The sequence below is a fragment of the Odocoileus virginianus genome, unplaced genomic scaffold, assembly GCF_023699985.2.
Source record: "Odocoileus virginianus isolate 20LAN1187 ecotype Illinois unplaced genomic scaffold, Ovbor_1.2 Unplaced_Contig_18, whole genome shotgun sequence".
In the NCBI taxonomy this organism is placed as follows: Eukaryota; Metazoa; Chordata; class Mammalia; order Artiodactyla; family Cervidae; genus Odocoileus; species Odocoileus virginianus.
Window position 1 is genome coordinate 944,011 of NW_027224335.1, and position 9,165 is coordinate 953,175.

Genomic DNA, 9,165 nt, shown 5'->3' on the forward strand with positions numbered 1-9,165 from the left:
TCAAATATGTGAAGGACAGTTCCTGAGAACAAGGAGCAGTCCTATCTGGTTGGTTGTCCTGAGGGCAGAACATGGCTGTGGGGAAGGAAATTACAAGGGAGCAGAATTGGCTCACCAGCAGGAAGAACTTTCTGTCAAGTGGAATCCTATGACAGCTGAAGCAAGGAACTTCCAGGTCTGCCCCTGTTCACTTAGAAACTGGTTGAGGATGCTTAGCAAGAAGACAGAGGAGGCGAATCCTCCACCAGGTAGAGATGGGAGCAGGTAAGCTGAAAAATGTTCTAGTCCAAATCTGATGAGGGCCTGGAGGGAGGAGGAAAGATGAAGTGGGATAGATGGACCCTTCTGTACCTCACACTTGGGTGCTTGGTTCAGCCTCACCTTTTTCCGGGGTGGCCAAGGGGAGCCTTTGAGGTTCAAGGTGGGAGACTGAAACCTCTGCCTCCCAAAGACACAGGGCTGCTTCTCCTGCCACTGTCAAGGCACCATGTCCACATTGGGGCCCCTTCCCCTGCCCAGTGCCTTGAATCTAAAGTTTAATCCTGGGAGCAGGAGATTAGAAGTGACTCAGGGCACTATCTACACTTGGCAGCCAACACTGGAGAAATGTGAACAGCTGAGAGGACTTACCTTAACCCTTGGCCATTCTCAACCACAAGATACCTTCTACTTGAAAACCTTCTAGCTTACCTCTACCACATCAGCAAGTTGCAATCCCCATATCCAGTGACTCCACATTAGCTTTAAGTATAAATGAAGCAGCAACAGAACAGCATGATTTAGGATGAGGTGAAGAAGACTGGTATTACTGGATTACAATTTATTCAAAGCTTCCTTGATGGCTCAGACAGTAAAGAATCTGCCTGCAATGTAGGAGACCCAGGTTTGATCCCTGGGTTGGGAAGATCCCCTGGAGAAGGGAATGGCTACCCACTCCAGTATTCTTGCCTGGAGAATCCCCATGACAGAGGAGCCTGGCAGGCTACAGTCCATGGGGTCTCAAAGAGTCAGACAGGACTGAATGACTAACACTTTCAGTAGTGCTATCAGCACACTTTTCAAAGGTCGATGGTAGAAGATTTTAGAGACTTATTTAAACCATGTTTTTGCAATACAATAGTACTATCTGTGGCTTCCCTGGCAGCTCAGATGGTAAAGAATCCGCCTACAATGCAGGAGACCTGGGTTTGATCCCTGGGTTGGGAAGATCCCCTGGAGAAGAGAATAGCTACTCACTCCAGTATTCTTGCCTGGAGAATCCCCATGGACAGAGGAGCCTGGCGGGCTACAGTCCATGTGGTCATACATGTGCTCAGTCCATGTGCTCAGACATGACTGAGCAACTAAGCACAGCATACAGCACACATAGTACTATCTATAGGCAGAAGGAGAAGAGGGTGTCAGAGGATGAGATGGCTGGATGGCATCACTGATGCAATGGACATGAACTTGGGCAAACTTCAGGAGATGGTGAGGGACAGGGAGGCCTGGCATGCTGCAGTCCATGGGGTCGCAAAGAGTCAGACACAACTGGGCGACTGAACAACAACAACATAGCACTATCTGTATGCCTAATTATATTTGACAAGAGGATCTCAAGGAATTAAAGAATTCTCTATGTCAGTGCTAGGAGTGGACACAGAATAGATGGCTAAGAGTGTTCTCCTAGGCCCAGGACTGATATACAGCTGGTATGCACTGTGATTAAAATTCTCTGGGGTTAAAATATTAAAATACTTCTGTACTGGCTTGTAAGTAGCACTGCCCCAAGCCTCCCAGGTGGCACTAGTGGTAAAGAACCCACCTACCAATGCAGGAGATGTAAGAGATGTGGGTTTGATCCCTGATTGGGAAGATCCCCTGGAGAAAGAAATGGCAACTCACTCCAGTATTCTTGCCTGGATAATCCCACAGACAGAGGAGACTGGCAGGCTACAGTCCATACATTCACAAAGAGTCAGGCATGACTGAAGCAGCGTAATACAAGCCTCTCAAGTACTCCTTTGGCCCTGGCCACTTGAACCTCCCCCTCCCTACGCTCCTGCCATGCCTCCCTATGATCTAGGAACTATGGGGAAATGACTCACATGCAGGGGGCCTTCCAGATTCAGCTCCTTCTGAGACCAAAGATACTTAGATATTTTAAAATATTACCCCTGATTAAGTCTCAGGTCTTTTGTCCGGGAGAGGGGACATGAGACTTAGGGTCAAACACTCCAATGGTGAGAAGCCAAATTTGGAAAAATTTTAGTGTACTATATATATATATATACACACACACACACACTATATACAGAGCAATTTAGGTGCTGAGAAAGAGTCAATGAAGGGCTAATTTCTAATTTCCAGCACCATGACCCTTAAGCTCTTTGTAACAAAGTAGATTCAGTGTTATAAAGCTTAATAATATGTCCCAAGAGCTTCTGATAAAGGACAAGAAAAATTTTCTTTAAATCATAAGTTGGGATTTGTTAATTACTGTTATTGTTCTTCTGATAGTTCTGAGTACCAGTTTTTTTCATAATTCAGTGATGATCCTTGAAATACCTGTCACATTAATAATATCAGCTAACATTTACTAAGCACTTACTCACCCAGACACTATTCTAAGCACTTTATGTGTAGTGTCTAATTTAATACAACTATTCAGGTAGACTGGCTTCCCTGGTGGCTCAGATGGTTAAGAATCTGCCTGTAATGCAGGAGACCCAAGTTCTGTCCCTGGGTGGGAAGATCCCTTGGAGAAGGGAATGGCTACTCATTCCAGTATTCTTGCCTGGAGAATCCCATGGAGAGAGGATCCTGGTGGGCTACAGTCCATAGGGTCAAAAAGAGTTGGATAAGAGTTAGCGACTAAGCACACACACACATTCAGGTAGATTCACTATAGTCACCATTTGATGTTGAAGAAACTGAAATCCAGGGATTATTTAACTTGTCCAGTGGGAGACCTGGGTTCAGTCCCTGGGCTGGGAAGATCCCCTGAAGAAGGAAAGGCTACCGACTCCAGTATTCTGGCCTGGAGACTTCCATGAACTGTATAGTCCATGGGGTCGCAGAGTCAGACACAACTGAGTGACTTTCACTTTCAAGTCATTCATCTTGTAAGTGGCTGAGCAAGCTTTTCAAATGAGAGAGTCTGACATCTGAGCCCACATGCCTACCCACTGTGCTACATTGTGCATCAACCAAACCCACTACACCTCATTTAATCCTGCAACATCTACCTTAAGGTAGGCATTATCACCCTCATTCTACAGACAAGGAAACTGAAACTCAGAGATAAAACCACTTGCCCATGTTCACACTGTCAATTATCATCAGAACTGCAGCTCTGACTCAAGCCTTTTATGCCAAAGGCTGTGCATTCTTGCCTCACATGCTTTCCCATCTCCCAAATAATTTCCTTTCCTCTAGCACAGTTATTCTTCCCTAGCTTTATGTTCTCATGGTCATCTTCAACTTACCAGATTAGTAATTCCTTTCTTGGGAGCCCTGGTAACTTTCAGCCTTTAATATTGACCATATAACTAGTCTATAACCTCCTCATTAAAATGTCCCCTCAGATTTAATGTCCATTGACCTTCACCAGAACCAGTTTTTACTGTGATGGTTGCAAAATGATTTTTCCAACTCTAGCACTCTCATTTTCCAAAACCTGCATGGCTGAAATCACAAAGTTAGCCCTCTAATTACTTCCTGAACCAGTCAAGCAAACTTTTTTTAATGACCTCTGTTTCAGTGCTTTGGGATGCAACTACAGATACCTGACTCATCCATACTTAGACAGTAAAGACATTTGATGATCTCACATAGCAAGAAGTATGGAACATAGCCAAGTAAATTCCCAGGTTGCTTAATTCAGCAGTTCAGTGATGTCGTCAAAGACCCAGGCTCAGAGGTCAGCTCCCCAGAGGAGACACATGGCACACCTGAGATGGCACTCTTGCGGCGCACCCAGGAAACCAAGCGGCTGGGACTGGGGAGGTGATTAATATGCACAGCCCACCTGGGACAGTGTGCTTGCCAAGCACCTGGTTGCCTGAGCTGCTCAGACCTGGGAAGGGCACAAAACAAGCCCAACCAAGATCTGTGCCTTTGTGGAGTACCCGAGAACCTGAACCTGAGCAGCTTAGACCTGGGAAGTGCATGAAACCCAGGGCCCGCTTTGGACAGTTCCCCTGCAGAGCAACCTGGAGCCTGAGCAGTGTAGACTGGGAAAGCACACCCGCCTGTGAGCTGGGGCAAACCCAGTGTGGTCCATACACTGCGAGCACTCCCCACACACGCCAGTGATATTTGTTTGCAGTGTTCCTCCCTCCCCACAGCACAACTGAACAAGTGAGCCTAAATAAGTGACCACCTTCACCCCCTTGTGTCAGGGCAGAAATTAGACACTGAAGAGACTTGCAAACAGAGGAAGCCAAAATAAACAAAGAAGAGGGAACCACTCTGGAAGTGACAGGTGCAACAGATTAAAACCCTGTAGTTAGCATTGACTAAGCATTGGAAGGGGCCTATAGACCTTGAGAAGAAGTATAAGCTGGAACAAGGAACTATCTGAAACTGAACTGACCCCACACTGCCCTCAACAGCTCCAGAGAAATTCCTAGATATATTTTACTATTATCATTTTTAATTTTTAAGTTCTTTATTATTCCTTTAATTTTCATTTTTATAACTTACTATTACCTTGCAAAAAAAAAACCCTATTTTTAAAGCAAATTTCATATATATATATATATAATTTTTATTTTTGTGATTGATTTTGTTTTGTATTTTTGAGAGTCTAACCTCTACTCTAGATTTTTAATCTTTGCTTTTTGGTTATCAGTTTTGTACCTTTAAAGAATCTAATCTTCAGTACCCATTTTTACTTAGGGGTGTGATTACTGGCTTGATTGCTCTCTCCCCTTTTGACTCTCCCTTTTCTCCCCCAGGTCACCTCTATCTCCTCCCTCCCCTTTCTCTTTTCTTCCTCCCTCCCCTCTCTCTTCTCTCTTCTCTTCTGTGAATCTCTCTGGGTGTTCCAGACTGTGGAGAGCACATAGGGAATTGATTACTGGCTAGATTGCTCTCTCCCCTTTTGATTCCCCCTCTTCTCCTCCTGGTCACCTCTATCTCCCTCCTCCCTCTTCTCTTCTCCATGTAACTCTGTGAACCTCTCTGGGTGTCCCTCACTGTGGAGAATCTTTTCACCATTAACCTAGATGTTTTATCATCTGTGCTGTATGGATGGAGAAGTCTTGAGGCTACTCTAAGAATAAGACTGAAAGCCAGAGGCAGGAGGCTTAAATCCAAAACTTGAGAACACCAGAAAACTCCTGACTCCAGGGAACATTAATCGACAAGAGCTCATCCAAAAGCCTCCATACCTACACTGAAACCAAGCTCCACCCAAGAGCCAACAAGTTCCAGAGCAAGACATACCATGCTAATTCTCCAGCAGCAATGCAGGAACATAGCCCTGAGCATTAAAATACAGGCTGCCCAAAGTCACACCAAACCCATAGACACCTCAAAACTCACTACTGGACACTTCATTGCACTCCAGAGAGAAGAGATCCAGCTCCACCCACCAGAACACAGATGCAAGCTTCCCTAACCAGGAAACCTTGACAAGCCACTAGTCCAACCCCACCCACAGGGAGCAGGCTCCACAATAAAGAGGAACCACAAACTTCCAGCCTACAGAAAGGGCACCCCAAACATAGCAATCTAAACAAAATGAAAAGGCAGAGAAATATTCAGCAGGTAAAGGAACATGATAAATGCCCACCAAACCAAACAAAAGAGAGGAGATAGGGAGTCTACCTGAAAAAGAATTCAGAATAATGATAGTAAAGATGATCCAAAATCTTGAAAACAAAATGGAGTTACAGATAAATAGACTAGAGACAAGGATTGAGAAGATGCAAGAAATGTTTAACAAGGACCTAGAAGAAAGTAAAAAGAGTCAATCAATAATGAATAATGCAATAACTGAGATCAAAAGCACTCTGGAGGGAACCAACAGTAGAATAACTGAGGCAGAAGATAGGATAAGTGAGGTGGAAGATAGAATGGTAGAAATAAATGAAGCAGAGAGGAAAAAAAAATAAGTGAGGACAACCTCAGAGACCACTGGGACAATGTTAAACAGCCCAATATTTGAATCATAGGAGCCCCATAAGAAGACGACAAAAAGAAAGGCCTTGAGAAATTACTTGAGGAGATAATAGTTGAAAACGTCCCTAAAATAGGGAAGGAAATAGCCACCAAGTCCAAGAAACCCAGAGAGTCCCAAACAGGATAAACCCAAGGTGAAACACCCCAAGACACATATTAATCAAACTAATGAAGATCAAACACAAAGAGCAAATATTAAAAGCAGCAAGGGAAAAGCAACAAATAACACACAAGGGGATTGACATAAGGATAACAGCTGGTCTTTCAATGGAAACTCTTCAGGCCAGAAGGGAATGGCAGGACATACTTCAAGTAGTGAAAGAGAAAAACCTACAATCCAATTACTGTACCCAGCAAGGAACTCATTCAAATATGAGGGAGAAATCAAAAGCTTTACAGACAAGCAAAAGCTGAGAGAATTCAGCACCACCAAACCAGCTCGTCAACAAATGCTAAAGGATCTTCTCTAGACAAGAAATACAGAAAGGATGTATAAACTCGAACCCCAAACAATAAACTAAATGGCAACACGGCCATACTTATCAATAATTACCTTAAATGTAAATGGGTTGAATGCCCCAACCAAAAGACAAACACTGGCTGAATGGATACAAAAACAAGACCCCTATATATGCTGTCTACAAGAGACCCACCTCAAAACAAGGGACACACACAGACTGAAAGTGAAGGGCTGGAAAAAGATATTTCATGCAAATAGAGACCAAAGAAAAGCAGGAGTAGCAATACTCATATCAGATAAAATTGACTTTAAAATAAAGGCTGTGAAAATAGACAAAGAAGGACACTACATAATGATGAAAGGATCAATCCAAGAAGAAGATATAACAGTTATAAAATATATGCACCCAACATAGGAGAACTGCAATATGTAAGGCAAATGCTAACAAGTATGAGAGGGGAAATTAACAATAACACAATAATAGTGGGAGACTTTAATACACCACTCACCTATGGATAGAGCAACTAAACAGAAAACTAGCAAGGAAACACAAACTTTAAATGATGCAATGGCCCAGTTAGACCTAGTTGATATCTATAGGGCATTTCACCCCAAAACAATGAATTTCACCTTTTTCTCAAGTGCACATGGAACATTCTTCAGGATAGATCACATCCTGGACCATAAATCTAGCCTTGGTAAATTCAAAAAAATTGAAATAATTTCAAGCATCTTTTCTGATTACAATGCAGTAAGATTAGATGTCAGTTACAGTAAAAAAAAAAAAAAAACTATTAAAAATACAAACATATGGAAGCTAAAAACACACTTCTGTATAACCAACAAATCACAGAAGAAATCAAAAAAGAAATCAAAATATGCATAGAAACAAATGAAAATGAAAACATGACAACCCAAAACCTATGGGATTCAGTAAAAGCAGTGCTAAGGGGAAGGTTCATAGCAATACAAGCTTACCTCAAGAAACAAGAGAAAAATCAAATAAATAACCTAACTTTACACCTAAAGCAACTAGAAAAAGAAGAAATGAAGAACTCCAGGGTTAGTAGAAGGAAAGAAATCATAAAAATTAGGGCAGAAATAAATGAAAAAGAAACAAAGGAGACTATAGCAAAAATCAACAAAACTAAAAGCTGGTTCTTTGAGAAGATAAATAAAATAGACAAACCATTAGCCAGACTCATCAAAAAAAAAGGGAGAAGAATCAAATCAACAAAACTAGAAATGAAAATGGAGAAATCACAACAGACAACACAGAAATACAAAGGATCATAAGAGACTACTATCAGCAACTATATACCAATAAAATGGACAACTTGGAAGAAATGGACAAATTCTTAGAAAAGTACAACTTTCCAAAACTGAACCAGGAAGAAATAGAAAATCTTAACAGAACCATCACAAGCATGGAAATAGAAACTGTAATCAGAAATCTTCCAACAAACAAAAGCCCAGGACCAAATGGCTTCACAGGTGAATTCTACCAAACATTTAGAGAAGACGTAACATCTATCCTACCCAAAATCTTCCAGAAAATTGCAGAGGAAGTTAAACTGCCAAACTCGTTATATGAGGCCACCATCACCCTAATCCAAAACCAAAGATGCCACAAAAAAAGAAAACTACAGGCCAATACCACTAATAAACATAGATGCAAAAATCCTTAACAAAATTCTAGCAAACAGAATCGAACCATGTATTTAAAAGATCATACATCATGGCCAAGTGGGCTTTATCCCAGGGTTGCAAGGATTCTTCAGTATTCACAGATCAATCAATGTGATACACCACATCACAAATTGAAAGATAAAAACCATATGATTATCTCAATAGATGCAGAGAAAGCCTTTGACAACATTCAACATCCATTTATGATAAAAACCCTCCAGAAAGCAGGACTAGAAGGAATATACTTCAACATAATAAAAGCCATATATGACAGACCCAGAGCAAACATTATCCTCAATTGTGAAAAATTGAAATCATTTTCCCTGAAGTCAGGAACAAGACAAGAGTGCCCACTCTCACCACTACTATTCAACATAGTTTGAAAGTTTTAGCCAAAGCAATCAGAGCAGAAAAAGAAATAAAACGAATTCAGATTGGAAAAGAAATAAAACTTTCCCTGTTTGCAGATGACATGATCCTCCATATAGAAAACCCTACAGACTCCACGAGAAAATAACTAGAACTAATCAATGAATATAATAAAGTTGCAGGATATAAAATTAACACACAGAAATGCCTTGCATTCCTATACACTAACAATGAGAAAACAGAAAGAGAAATTAAGGAAACAATTCCATTCACCATTGCAATGAAAGAATGAAATACTTAGGAATATATCTACCTAGAGAAACAAAAGACCTATATGTAGAAAACTATAAAACACTGATGAAAGAAATCAAAGAGGACACAAATAGATGGAGAAATAGACCATGTTCATGGATTGGAAGAATCAATATAGTGAAAATGAGTATACTACCCAAAGCAATCTATAGATTCAATGCAATCCC